We start from the raw sequence: 15,532 nt of genomic DNA on the forward strand, positions 1-15,532 counted from the left end.
TGAATTATTGAAGATGAGAATTAAGCAGAGGTAATCTAAATCGTGCCGAGGTCCTAAATGTTTCAGATAAAGTTCCGAAGTGAAATATATTAGGTATATATTTTAAGATTGTCTGAAAAATATCCTGCTGTCATTTTCAAACTGAATTAATTGGCACATCGAACATGGTTTGCACATAAAATAAATTGAAAAATGGACAAAATAGTCGTCTGTGAAGCTGCGTTGATGAAGAAATAGAAACTCGCTTGAGAAAGGAAAGTAGGTAAAAGTGCTGACACTGGCAGTTAAACATAAAGTTAATACAACATGAATATTGGTCACCACTAATTATTATTAGCACTGTTCTTGTGGAAATGTAAAATTGCGTTATTCGGATGTTTGGCGATAAGAAGCAGAACCTGCTGTGCACACTTCATGTGCAGTATCGCTCTGTTGTTTGAAAAAAAATACCCCATTGCCAAAAAGATCGTTGTTGTCAACAGCATGTGGTTATGTCAGATATACGACTTTTATTTGATTTAGTTGCAGAAGCTCAGATTAAGGTGTCGCAGTCTCCTCAGGTCAGCAATCGTGTCGTCGGTGAAAGCACAATGTTCTATTGCGGAGTGGGGTATTTGAAGGAAAACCCAGACGTTGAGGTTTACTGGTGGAAAGTTGGAGAAAAAGGATTTCTGCAGTCAGTTTATGACAGAAGAAAACTTTTTATACCGCTGGAAAGAGGAAAGGCCACATTTCAGCTGCTGAATATCAGCGTCAGTGACAGGGGATTATATTACTGCGGAGTGAAAAAACAGCTTGAACCAATGTCAAATGGAACCGGAACAAAATTAGTTGTTCATGGTAGGTGTAATTTGAATGCGAATGTCTTCCATAAATATTTAAAATATCATTAAACAGTAATAGCACGTTATCTGTAGTAGTCTACACAATTTTTATACTTCCAATCACCCCAGATTGGTATACTGCTTGTCTTCAGGAAATTTATATAATTTTTCTTTAACGGCAAAAACGATCTGAAATAACGTTTCATGAAGTGGATGTAGTTGTGCACCTTTATTTCAGGAATTCTGATGTACTACGAATTGACTCTTTAAAACAGCTTGTGTTGAGTCTACTAGGGGAAAAGGCAATTCTAGATTGGCTGTTAAGCAAGGATCCAGATTTGATTAGAGAGCTTATAGTTAGAGAAAACATGTGGGTCAGTGATCATAATATGATGAAATTTAACGTATTGTTTGAAAGAGAAGAAGCTAAACTCAGATGTTTCTATATTAGGGTTAAGGTTAGGATTAGGTTCAGGCTTATGTTTAACCGTAGCCCTAACATTAACCCTAACCCTAATGCGTAGAGTAAAGGTAACTACAGAGACATGAGTGAGAAGCGGGACAAAATTGACTGAAAGTGGACACTAGCAGAACAGTAATCGCTGGAGTTTCTGAGAACATTTTGCAAGAAGCAGGATATATACCACCTAAAGAAAAAGTATTCTAAAGGGAGGATGATTTAGCCATCTGGCAGGGGAAGTCAAGGACACTATAAATTCAACAGAGAAGGCCTATCAGTCTTCAACCATTAGTGGGAAATTGGACGATTGTGAAACAGAAAAGCAATAAGGTTTGAAATGTGAAGGTTAACTAGCGAATGATACAAAAGATGTTAGAAGTTTGTTTCAGCTTATATAAACAGTAAAGCAGAGGCGAGAATGGATAGGGACACGGTAAATAACTCTGGAGAGGTTGTTCTCGAGACAAAGAAATTGTGGACTAACTCAATAAATTTTTGTCATGTCAGTTTCACAGTGGAAGATACAGCAGTATTGCATAAATGGGAGAGTGTCGGGGGCAGAAGCGAGTGTAGTCACTACCACTATGGAGCAAACACGAGGAAATCTGCAGATGCTGGAAATTCAAACAACAACGCACACAAAATGCTGGTGGAACACAGCAGGCCAGGCAGCATCTATAGGGAGAAGCACTGTCGACGTTTCGGGCCGAGACCCTTCGTCAGGAAGGATCTTCGCCTGGCCTGCTGTGTTCCACCAGCATTTTGTGTGTGTTGTACTATGGAGAATATGCTTGGGAAGCAGAAAGATCTGAAGCTAGAAAAATCACCTATAACAATGGAGTACAGCTCAGGATTCTGAAAGAAATTGCTAAAGGAATTTTGAAGGCATCAGTAGTGACCATTCAAGAATCAGTTCATCTCGAATGGTTCTGCAGGACGGGAAAACTGTAAATGTCACTCACTCAATAAGAACAGAATGAGGCAAAACCAAGAAGTTACAGGCAAATTACACTGAAATGGTTGGTAGGATTTTGGAAGTTAAGGTTAAGGTTGACGTTACAGGATACTTGGAAAGCCATGATAAAATAGGCTGAAGTCAGCATGGTTTCTTTAAGTTGAAAACTTGCCTGCCAACGCTGTTACGTGTCTCCGAGGAAATGAAGGACAGACAACGGAGAGTCAATGGATGGTGCTTACTTGTATTTACAGATTGCCTTTGGTAAAGTGCAGCACACGTGGTAGCTAAACAAGATAACAACACATGGTATTACAGGAAAAATGCCAGCATAGATAAAAGATTGTCTGACTGGCAGGAAGCAAATAGTGGGGATAAAAGTGGACTTTCCTGGCTGCCTGCTGGTGGCTAGTGGTATTCCACAGGGGACGATGCAAAGATAGATGAAGGGGCAGGTGTTATTGAGGAGGCTGCAGAAGTCTTAGATTACAGCGACGGGCAAAAAGTTGCAGGTGGAGTACTGTATAGAACATAAAGCATAGAACATTGAAATTTACAGCACATTACAGGATCTTCGGCCCACAGGGTTGTGTCCAACATGTAACCTACTCTAGAAACTGCCTGGGATGTCCCTAGAGCACAGCCCTCTTATTTTTCTAAGCTCCATATACCTGTCTCAGAGTGTGTTAAAAGACGCTGCTGAATCCGCATCCATGAATTCACCACTCTATGTGGAAAACATATCCCATGTGCATAATTCCAAGCACCTTAAAACTATTTCCCCTCATGTTAGCCACTACAGTCCTGGGGGAAAAGCCTCTGGCTATCCACACGATCAATGCCCCTCATCATCCTATCATCACTCCTCATCATCACTCCTATCAGGTCACCTCGCATCCTCCGTCGCTCCAAAGAGAAAAGGCCAAGTTCACTCAACTTATTCTTATAAGGCATGTTCCCCAATCCAGACCAGGCAACATCCTTGTAAATTTCCTCTGCACTCTCCCTATAGTCTCCATCTCCTTCCCACACACTCATCATCCACAACTCTCCAGCTCAATAATTCAGGTTCCTGGGTATCTGAATTTCACGGGTCTTCCTGAGAGCAGACCATGTGCTCTTCATTAAAAAAAGGCTCGGCTGAGGGGATCTATTTCCTGCGGATATTGGTAAAACTCCATCTTCCTACACTGCAATGCAATCCTACACTGCATTCGAGTCAGCCATTATTCTCTGGTTTAGTGCAGCGTCCTCTCACAATAGATGAAAAGTACTGCAAATTGCCAGGTCAGCAGGAAAGCTCATTGGCTGAAACCTCTCATCACCGCAGGGTTTGTATATATCCAGCAGGGGGAAAAATCAGATCCAAAACTTCAGGTGTTACTCAATGCGTCATTAACAGTTTATAAAGCTGCATGACGCCTTCCAATTTCTGTACTCAATGTCCCGGTCCATCTGGTATTTGAGGGAGGGGTGTGGGGGTGGCTACAGCACAGGATGAAAAGAAGCTACAGAAAGTTGTAAAATTAGTCGGCTCTGTCATGGGTACCAGCCTCCATAGCATCCAAGACACCTTCACGGAGCGGTGTCTCAGGAAGGCGGCGTCGTTTATTAAGGACCTGCTGAAGGATCTCGGTCCGATACGTCGACTGTACTTTTTCCTGTAAATGCTGCCTGGCCTGCTGAGTTCCTCCAGCGTTTTGTGTGTGTTGCCTGAGTAAATCAATTCGAGTGTACATATATAGGGAAATGTAAGGTCATGTAGTTTGGTAGAAGAAATAAGGGCATGGAATGTTTTCTGATCAGTGATCAGATTCAGGGATCGGAGGTACAAACAGACTTGGGAGTACTCGTGCATGATCCCCTCAAGGTTAACTTGCATGTCGGGTCGGTGGGAAGAAAGGCAGAAGTAATGTTCGCATTTATTTCGAGAGGAATGGAATATTAAAAGAAAGAATGTAATGCGCGACTTTTTAAGATCGGGATTGCCCCTTTATCTAAGAAAAGGTATCCGTATTTGAGAGGCCCTAGAACATGTTCACGAGAGTGTTCACAGAGATGAAAGGGTTAACATTTAAGTACGGTTTCATGGCTCTGGGCCTGTATTCACTGGAGTTTTCAAGAATGAAGGAAGAATCTTCCCGCCTTTTCCGTCTCACCTGTCAGTAGAAACAGTTCCACCGGGGTTAATTGCTAATCCGCACGTGACCGCCAGAAGCTGAACTTTGTTGTCATAGGCTATTTGAGACCCACGCCACTGGGAGCATTTCATCGGTACTGGGAGCTTATCCCCACGACTCTCCACCCACGCGGCTGTGACAAACTTTTGGTTGACATGTAACCGATTGATGATTTAGTGATGTGAATAACTGATACCTGCACGCTTGTGAAGGAAAAAAACTGATATTGCTTTTTTTATCTCTTGGGAAATTACGGGGATTTACATTATTGGTGATCTTAATCATTTTGAAACTTGTTTTGCTTTGTTCTGCAGTCCCGCCAAGTCCATTAAGTATAGCATACAATGAAACAGAAAACAATGGTTCCGCGACTGTCATTTTTGTATGTACAGCTGCCGAATTCTACCCAGAAAACATCAATATTTCTTGGTACAAGAATGGTTTGATGATTAAGACCGGGATGCAATCAAAATTGCATTTAAGTGCAAATGGTCTGTATGTCGCTACCAGCATTTTGGAGGAGGCATCACCTGTCAAGAGCGGGACTACTTACACTTGCCTGGCAAACCACCGTACGGGACAAACGGCAACCGACATCAGGTTCATCCCAGCGGGCACAGAGAGTACAACAGATATTCCAGGTAAACAAATTAATTCTACTAATCACAAATAGCATCCAGAAATAAATTCCGACAGATTATTTTAGTTACTTTCTACAGTGTCATGAGCGTGTTTATAAATCTGTGTTAAATTATAGCTGTGTCCCAGAACAGCGAAGCGGAATGTGCTTCAACACGTTAGTGGCAGAATTGATCTGGAAACTATTACCTAGAGAAGGGCAACGACGTGGAAAAAGAACAACAGTCTAAAATGATATTGGTGCAAACATCTCTCCACACATGGGGTTGTGTGTGTGTGTGTGTGTGTGTGTGTGTGTGTGTGTGTGTGTGTGTGTGTGTGCGCGCGTGTGCGCGTGTGCGCGTGTCCGCGTGTCCGCGTGTGTGCGTGTGTGTGTGTGTGTGTGTGTAAAGCTAGGAAATTGACAGTAGCCCCCACGAAACTCAACGTATCTCACGAATCAAGATTCTGCATGATATTTGGTGACTTTTTCCTCCAAGGTCCCGAGAGCAGAAACTGGAATATAGTCTATGGATTCGCAGGATGTGGATTCCCATTCCTGATTTTCATCACAATCGCATGTGTAATAAAGTTAAAGAAACTTCGAGGTATGAATTCTTGAATTTGCTTCAGCTTCAGAGGTGTCTTCGTGATTTAATTGAAGTAAATACGACGAAATATATTAATATGGTACAAGATTTAGACACAGCACTCGCACGTCGACATCACTAGCAAATGGACAGTGCAATATTGAATGTACGAAAACAAGTTGTAAGGGTGCTTTAGGAATCAAATAACATGATAGTTGTCTCAAGAGCTGCTGGTAACCGGATAGAGCAAATACTCTGGCAACATCCCACTTTAAAAATAGATTTCTTGCTTCAGATTTAGTCGCACTTGCAGTTGTATATACTCCTTACACAATCCAGTTACAAATCAATAAGCATCATGTCTATCTTATCTGAATAGTTGTAAATTTCGATGGAAAGGCTGTTTGACACCAATTACCCTCAAATCATTTTGCAGTGTTTAAACTATGAATCTGGAAGATATATTTTCATAACACCATAACAAATAATAGCAGAAGTAGGCTATTGGAGCTATCCATAAAACAAGCATTGCAATTTTATTATCTCTCTCCACCTCATTCTCCTGCCTTCTCCCGGTAAATCTGGATGCCTGTCACGACTTCGAGTTGTCGGTAGAGAACTCTGAAGCTCCGGCTTTTCTGTAAACCTCTTTCATCTAATGCCGAGCGTGTCGATGGGAACGCTGAGCCTTGTCGGGCTTCCTAGCGTTGTGCTATCTGGTCTTCGATTCGTTACCTTTCCTGTTTCCCACTGAAAGGTTGCATATATGATCTTCCTACTGTCGGTTAAGCCTCTGGCGTGGTCTACGGCGCTGCGAGTGAGAAATGCTCCCAAAAGTTCGACCATTGGCACGTTCACGAGTCCCATAATAAGGGTCTTCCATCACCCCTTCGTGCAAGGGGGTGGGGTGGGGAAGGCGGGTTGGCAGACTTCTCGGTGCGACGAGGGTTACAGAACGTGATCGAGTACTCGAATATTGTGAGTCAGACGCTGGCCCTTGAGAGGGGTGGAACTCTTCGTATTGTTCTGCAGCGATCTAAATGCAAAGCTCAAGAGCGAAGTGGAGGGCCTTAAGCTTGTGCAAGACCTTAATGGACTCCCCGACGATATTCAAATGCCAGATGGTGCATCATGGCGAATTCACCAGATATGATTCCCATTATCCCCTTTCTTCAGCCACATTTTCTACTATCCAAGTACCTTACTGCAAGCTTCCCCATCAATACAATGCAATTGGGCAGAACCCGTCTCACCCCTGCTGAGCAGAACAGGAGGATGAGAGGCTTATTGGGAAGAAGTATTGCACTTGCAACCAACTTGTCCTGAGAGTTCGTGAAACTCGAAAAGCCATTTAGTAGAAGAATGTCTGTGATGATCCCAAATATATCCCTAATTCTACCAACTCTAGTGTATATATGCCAGGTTTATTACCTGGGCTACAAGTGACTAGCCCTTTGGTAAATTTATAGACTGCTGCTCAGCAGGTAGTTTTTTTAATCAGGGGGTTTCCCGACAAGTGGCAGCCCCAAACTCCTGAGAGTCACCGCCCTTAATGGTAGACCGCATGATCCAGAAAAGTTGGTGTCATGTTCCAGTGACACACTCGCTTTCAGATACGGGGCCATTCTGGAATTCTTAGATTTCACATTTCACATTTCGAGCCCCAGCTATGGCGGAGAGGTTGGAGCGCGATGTACCAGGCGAAAAGTTTGTGCCCCCAATTCATGGGATGTAGATTCCCAAGACAGACAAACTTTTGAAGGAATCATCAGGTTCCAGAAGGTGATGCTCATGGCCGATTATCTATCCTATCATAAACAAGAGAAAATTTACAGATGCTGAAAATCGAAGCAACACACAATAATGCTGGAGGAACTCAGCAGGCCAGGCAGCATCCACGGAGAAGAGTGCAGAGGACGTTTGGTGCCGAGATCCTTCAGCAGGACTGGTGAACCCTGCCTTGTCTGATGCGGTCACACTTCCAAGATAACAAGCCATCCGGGTATCAAGTGGACTCTAGAGTTAATTAAAGATGATACTGGGTGCCCGGTTTATATAAGGATGTTTCGTGCAGGCTTCTGACATATGTACCCGTTACCAAGATCCTATTTCTTCTCCTAAAGTCTTTCTTCCATTCCTTCACGTCCTTTGTCTCAGCTTTTTCTACATTTCAATAACTATCTGCTCCTATTAAATGCGTTTTCCATTATTTTAGTTATGGTCGATAGGTTTTACTAAGCTTGCTAAGTCATCCCTCAAACCTACCTACCAAGAAACAGCAGAAGTTCCCAAACGCCAGGACTTTTGTATGCATGTTTTCCCCACTGATATTGTTTCTAAATTATGTCCTTAATTTACATCCACATTCTGAGATGTCATCCCTCATGTTTTAGCCTGAGAGTAATGGACAGACTAAGAGGGTAAGCCATGACCTAGTGCGAAAACGTCACTGCCTAGTATCCACTAATCTATCCTCTTGGGTGACCATTTAATCTGCGGGGAGTTCGCCCATCAATACACTTCAACATTCATCATTGTGTATGACGCATTTTGAATGTCAAATCGCGTTTCAGCCTCTTCTCGTCCCCGATCAGGAGGCAGAATTTGGTATCCCCTCAGCCTAACAATTGTTCGGAGCTGGAAAGAAAGGTGGCTCAAGGCCAAAAGGACCACGGCAGCGAGTTAATCCCGGCAACGGGACAAGGCCAACGGAAAGAGTCAGCTGCTTCACTTTTTCTATATTGGTCAGCGGGTTTGGCTTTCAGTTAAATATCTTCCTCTCAATCTCGAACCTCGCAAAATTGCCCCTCGTTTTATCAGTCCCTTGTAAGTGCTTAGGGAAGGAAACCCGGTCACATACAAATTATGACTTTCCAGCTCTCTGAGAATACATTCCACCATTCATGAATCTAAATTGAAACGTTACTTTGTCGCCCATTGGCCCCGATTCTTAAACCATTCCCTGACACCAAGAACCATAGACAGCGTAACTGTCTGCACAGTCTGCAGTCTGCTTCATTCACGGATATTAACGGCAGAACGACAATTCTTGGAAGACTGGGAGGGATATGATTCGCAGGGACGGTGTTGCGTTTCTTCCAGGAACATTTTGCATCCTGGCCTTATTTCATAATTCCATCGTTTGCATCCAGATTGTCGTTGGCTGTCAGGTGCCGGGGGTAGTGGGACGGGTTCAGTAACGACATCGGGTCGTCAGTAGATTATTCCGAGGTAGACATAGAAGCATAGAAAAGCTACAGCACAGTACAGGCCCTTCGGCCCACAATGTTGTGCCGAACTTATCCCTATCTTAGAATTATTAGGCTTACTAAGCTCCATAGAAGTCTTTTAAAAAACCCTATCTCATCCGCCTTCACCCTCGTTGCTGGCAGCCCATTCCACGCACTCACCACTCTTTGAGTAAAAATTCTTAACCCTGACATCTCTTCTGTACCTACTCCCCAGCAGCTTAAACCTTGTTCTCTTGTGGCAATCATTTCAGCCCTTGGAAAAAGCCTCTGACTATCCACACGATCAATGCCTGTCATCATCTTACACACCTCTATCAGGTCACCACTCATCTTACATCGTTCCAAGAAGAAAAGGCCGAGTTCCCGCAACCTATTCTCATGAGGCATGCTCTCCAATCCAGGCAACATCCTTGTAAATCTCTTCTGCACCCTTTCTATGCTTTCCACATCCTTCCAGCAGTGAGGCGACCAGACCTGAGCACAGTACTCCAAGTGGGGTCTGAACAGGGTCCTTTATAACTGCTAACTCTCAGCTCTTGAATTCAATGCCGTGATTAATGAAGGCCAATACACCGTACGCCTTCTTGACCACAGAGTAAACCTACGCGGCTGCTTTGAGTGTCCTATGGTATCGGACCTCAAGATCCCTCTGATCTTCCACACTGCCAGGAGCCTTACCATTAATACTATATTCTGACATCATACTTAACGTACCAAAATGAATCACTTCACACTTATCTGGGTTGAATTCCATCTGCCACTTCTCAGCCCAGTTTTGCATCAGTGACCCGCTGTAACCTCTGACGCCCCTCCACACTAAGCACAATACCCCCAAACTTTGTGTCATCAGCAAACTTACTAACCCATCCTTCCACTTCCTCATCCAGGTCATCTATAAAAATTACGGTCCCAGAACAGATCCCTAATGCACCCCGCTTGTGGCCGACCTCCATGCAGAATATGATCCGTCTACAGACACTCTTTGCCTTCTGTGGGCAAGCCAGTTCTGGATCCACAAAGCAATGACCCCTTGGATCCCATGCCTCCTTAATTTGTCAATAAACCTTGCATTGGGTACCTTATCAAATACCTTGCTGATATCTATATACACTACATCTACTGCTCTTTCATCATTCTGTTTAGTTACATCCTCAAAAAATCCAGTCAGGCTCAGAAGGCATGACCTGCCTTTGACAAAGCCATACTGACTACTCGTAATCATATAATATCTCTCTAAATGTTCATAAATCCTGCCTCTCAGGATCTTCTCCATCAACTTAACAGCCACTGAGTTAAGACTCACTGGTCTATAATTTCCTGGGCTATCTTTACTCCCTTTCTTGTAAAAGGGACAACATTCGCAACTATCGAATCCTCGGGAACCTCTCCCGTCCCTATTGATGATGCAAAGATCTCCTCCCTCGCCTCGCATAGTAGCCGGCGGTGCGTGCCATCCGATCCCGGCAACTTATCCAACTTGATGCTTTCGGAAAGCTCCAGCACATCCTCTTTCTTAATATCTACATGCTCAAGCTTTAAAGTCTGCTGCAAGTCATCCCTACAATCACCAAGATCCTTCTCCATAGTGAATACCGAAGTAAAGTATTCATAAAGTATCTCTGCTATTTCCTCCGGTTCCATGCACACTTTCCAACTCTGAGTATTTCGCAGTTGTTTTTGTTTTGTGTGCTCTGCGTTTTATTAATTAGAGTTATCTGTATTGTTGCACATTGAGTGTTTTATGTGTTAATGGTAGGTCTCTGCAAGTTTACATTTAAGTTGCAATTGTTCTCGGTTGTCTGCAATTAATTGTCCGAGGCTTTGCATCTGTACAGTTACTTATCCTTGAACATTTGACTCTTATTAGAATGGTTACTTGCAAGCATTTCAGGTCACTGTGTGATCCTGTACTTGAGTTTAACGATGTAGCGTGACCGATACCCTTGCTAATCAAGAACCAACCAACCCCCGCTTTAAATACACACACTGACGACCTCCACAGCCATTGTGGCAATGAATTCCACAAATTCAGTATCATTTGCCTAAAGAAATTCCTCCTTATCTTTGTGCTGAAGGGACGATCTTCTACTTTGAGTCTGTATACTCTTGTCCGCGAGACCCCACTATAGGAAACATCCTCTGCACGTCCGCTCTATGAAGGACTTTCAATATTCCATAACTTTCAATGAGATGACCGCCCCACGCCCATTCTCATTCTTATAAACGGCGGCTAGTACAGGCAAATAAGTGCTTTTATAAGTTAACCATTTCATTCCCAGGATAATTTTCGTGAACATTATCTGTACCCTCTTCAATGACAGCACATGTTTTCTTAGATAAATTTCCCCAAACTGTTAATAATACTCCACGAACGGTATGAATAATGCCTTATAAAGATTCAGTATTATATATCTTCTTTGGTATTCTAGTCCTCGCGAAGTAAATGCCAACTGTGCATTCCTGACCACCAACTCAACCCGCAATTTAACCTTAGGGAAATTATTCACGAGTACCTGCAATGCCCCATTGCACTTCTGACACATGAACATTCTCACTGTTTAGAAAATAGTATACAGTTTTATTCCTTCTATAAAAATGTATGACCATACACTTTCCTGCACTCTATTTCATCCGCCATTTCTTTACTCATTCCCCTAAGCTTTCTAAGTTCAACTGCAGAATCCGTCCATCCGCAACACTATCTGCTCCTGCACCCACCTACGTGTCCTTCATAACATTGACAAATCCATCATTGACATATAATGTGAAAAGAGGCAGTCCCTGCACCAATACTTGTGCAGCACGAATACTCACAAGCAGAATACCAGATAAGGCCTCTTTTATTCTCACTCTTCACGTCATGTCACATAAACAAGCTACCCACCTTCCCTGTGATATGCAGACTCATTACTGGTCTTGCAGATGTAGCCTCCGTGCACCCAGTTGACCCCCGTTCACCTAGGGTAAACCGCCGTCTCCCCACCAGTGCAATACTTCGGTGCAAGTACGGTGTAATGCCTCCCCCTCCCAGTACACGCTCATAATACAAATACCAGACAATACCCAAAAGCGAGTAAATAATTGCAAATTGATAGTGATTTCTTAGTGATGGGTTAATAGAAACAGATAACCAAAAGGCGCCAAAGTAATAATCAGTTTCAGCACACATTTTAACACGTTGGAGCTTACGCCTCCGGTTCCGTTCCACAACGACCTTCCGAGCCTTCGGTCACAGTCCGAACCGCCGACGTCCTGGTGTAACCGTTGCTGTGGAACAGCTGCCTGCGCCACACATGTCCGTCCTCCTCGCTCTCCTCTCGAAAAATACTTCGAACTCCCGCTCAGCTTACTCAGACAAGATAACATAACAATTCCCCATTGGTTAGTTTTCCCCATATCAATACCCATTACCCAAACATTTGAGACACAGGATCCCATTACAACATTACAGAGAAGCCATTTCATTGTAAAATACAGAGAAGCCATTTTGTTAGCCGAACAGTTAACACCACTGAGAACCCTACACAGATTTGCTATCTGAACATCCAAGAAAATACCATCCGATCCTCTCCTTTTTCGGTTGTGCCCATCAAAGAATTCCCACAGATACGGCATGCAAGATTTCCTTTTAAGAAAACAAGATTCTCTTTAGTCTATATAATGTGCCTACCCGAAACCTCATCGGCATATTAATACTCATAACGTCGAAATTTGGAGTTCAATTCCGACATCAGCTGCACGTTTCTCCGCGTGGAATGCGTCCAAAAACGTGCCGGGCAGTAAAATTAATTGTCCGTTGTAAATTAACCCTTGACCAAGCTAGAGCAAATCCGGGTTTGCTGGGTGGTACAGCTCGATGGGCCAGAAGGCCTGTTCCTCGCGGTATCTCAGTAAACAAACAAACAAACAAACAAACAAAATAAATAAATAAATAAATAAATAGATAAATAAATAAATGGATAAATAAATAAATAAATAAATGAATAGCCAGCTATTATCTACCACTATTGATTCTCTTATACTCTTTTACTCTTTACATATCTGAAACATTATCGGTATCCTCTTTTAATATCATTGGTCCGTTTGCCTTCATATTTGTTCTTTTCTCTTCTTTTGCTTTGTAGTTATCTTCTGTTGGTTTATAAAAGCACTCCAATCCTCTATCTTCCCACTTTCTTGCTATATTATTTGCACTCTCTTTTGATTTCACTTGCCAAGGCTGATTGAGTGTATATGTGTATATACACTAAATGTGTATATCTTTCACTATCTGAATTGCTCCAAGAAACACCAGCCAATGCCGCTCTGCTGTCATATGTGCTTTTTTTTTAGCGTGTCGCACCAGTCACCTGGCGCATGGGGTCAAGATTGGTCTCTTTTCGGATTAACCAGATCCCCATATGAACTTTCCTGACTCGACCCTTGTATTCTTTACGAGGCCGAGTGGCCAGCTCGACACTCAACCCGGCACGGGTTGGAAAGAGTACTCGGGGAAAGCTTATTCGTCTCCCGACTTGGATTCGAACTCGGGAATCCAAGACTGAGGCCTTCGCTCCGGAGTCCGCCGCTATTGCTATTGCGCCACCAGCCGGCCGGTCATATGTGCTAGCACCACCACTTACCTTATGCTACTGTAAATCCCTTAATTCCACTGTAATACTGATACATCTGATTTTAGCTTTTCCCTCTTATTAGCATATTATATTTCCTGCACAGGATTCCTTTACGATTGGGCCCTTAATTAAATCTGCTTCAATACAATGCACCCAATGCTGAATTGTCTTTTCCTACAGCTTGTTCTAAAAAGCTGTCTTATATATATTCTACAAATTCCTTTTCTTGGGATCCAGCACAAATCTGATTTTCTCAACCTGTATATTTAAATCTGAGATGAGTATCTTAACTTTCTTTTTTCACATGCCTTTTCTTTCTCCCGTTATGACTTGTATCCTACATCCTTGCTACTGTTCGGATACCTGTATATCTCTCTCATCATGCTATTTATCCTTGTCCTTACTTAACTCTACCCACAAGGTGTCTTCTGATCTCTTGTGCTTTTTAAAATGGATTTGCTTGCTGTTTGTTATCAAGACAGCTACCCAGCCCTTACACCTACCTTCCTTTCCTTTCGATACACTATGAACCATTGAATGTTAAGCTTCCAACTATGATTTTTCAGCCATAGCACAGTGATGTCCATTACGTCATACCAGCCAATATCCAACTACATAAGATCATGTACAGTATTCCAGATACCGCGTGGGTTCAAATATAAGACCTTTAGTCTTGTATTGATCACCCTTTTTAAATTTTGACTGCAAGTTATCAGAAGTTGAACGTATAACCCTTTCTAAGTTTTTTGTCTTTTGTTTATTCTGGAGACTTGTAATCACTTATGTACTCTCCATTCCTTTTGATTTATCTTCGTTTTTCCAAACTGTTGAACCAACGCTTCAACCCATCACAATGTCATCAATAAATTTCGATGAGTCAAATCATAAATGGAAGAGCTGAAAGCAGCTACGACTAAGAAATATTTGCCATTGGTAATGATGCAGCGTTTGATTAAATGAAAACAAGAAATATCCGTCATATAACTGAGAAAATGCTTCAACGAAGGTCAAAAGTGAATATTTAATATGGTTATATATAAATACATATAGTCAGAAAGACTGACTGTCGGACATACGAGGCTTATTAGAAAGGGAAACCAAATGCATTCAAAACTGTTGCTAAATCATAAAATCTAAAATATGTTTGAAATACCCAACAGAGCAGTCCGTGGTTCTGGACTGTAAACAACAAACAAAAAATCTCGATATCAGAGATCAGAAATTTTGCAGATATTCCCATTTCTATTGCCTAATGAGAAAACGAAATTTAAACGATTCGAAATGTCAGAATTTGATATTAAACCTTGAAAGGAGCAAAGTTCCCAACGGAATGCCAATAAATTACTAATTACCAGCTATGCATTTGGACTCTTTGTAACAGCGTAAGAAGCCACAGGTAGATAGTCAGAAATTTGTATGATGGAAAATTCAACCAAAGAGAAGCAGCATGTCCGGTCCCATTTTATGAATCAATCAGAATTGTTCTGTACATCGACAGTCCAATATAAATCCGTAATCATTGATGCAAGTTGGATTATCCAACGGCGAAGGCACACACTTCCAAAGGTCATGAGTACACGAATAGGCAAAATAATTTTTTTTACCTGACTTCACCTGGTTAAAGACAAAAAAAGCCAGTCCTTTTCCCTTTTTGCAGAATGCGATGTCCGATTAAGAACCAAATAAATGCTCAATATTTTCGATATAGCATGTTTTGATCTAAGTAGCCAGAGCGTCATAAATTTCTAGACTCGGCTAATTAACAGGAAATTATCCTGAGGTAGTAATCTGTCGACGATTAAAAACTAAACACGGGCGAGCTTCACCATTAGATTCTCTTTCGATGACTTTTCCAGTTGAGTTAATCACTGACAAATTTGCGTGAGTGGGATATATCACTATTCAAAATTGATTGAAACTAGAGTTTTTATAATAAATTGAGATCTTATTAACGATATTAGTTTCCTTAATATGAATAAATTAATTGTGGTATCGAAGCTGTACAGCGCCAAAAGACGTATCGACAAAATTGCAAAACATA

The sequence above is a fragment of the Hypanus sabinus genome, chromosome 17, assembly GCF_030144855.1.
Source record: "Hypanus sabinus isolate sHypSab1 chromosome 17, sHypSab1.hap1, whole genome shotgun sequence".
NCBI classification, from domain to species: Eukaryota; Metazoa; Chordata; class Chondrichthyes; order Myliobatiformes; family Dasyatidae; genus Hypanus; species Hypanus sabinus.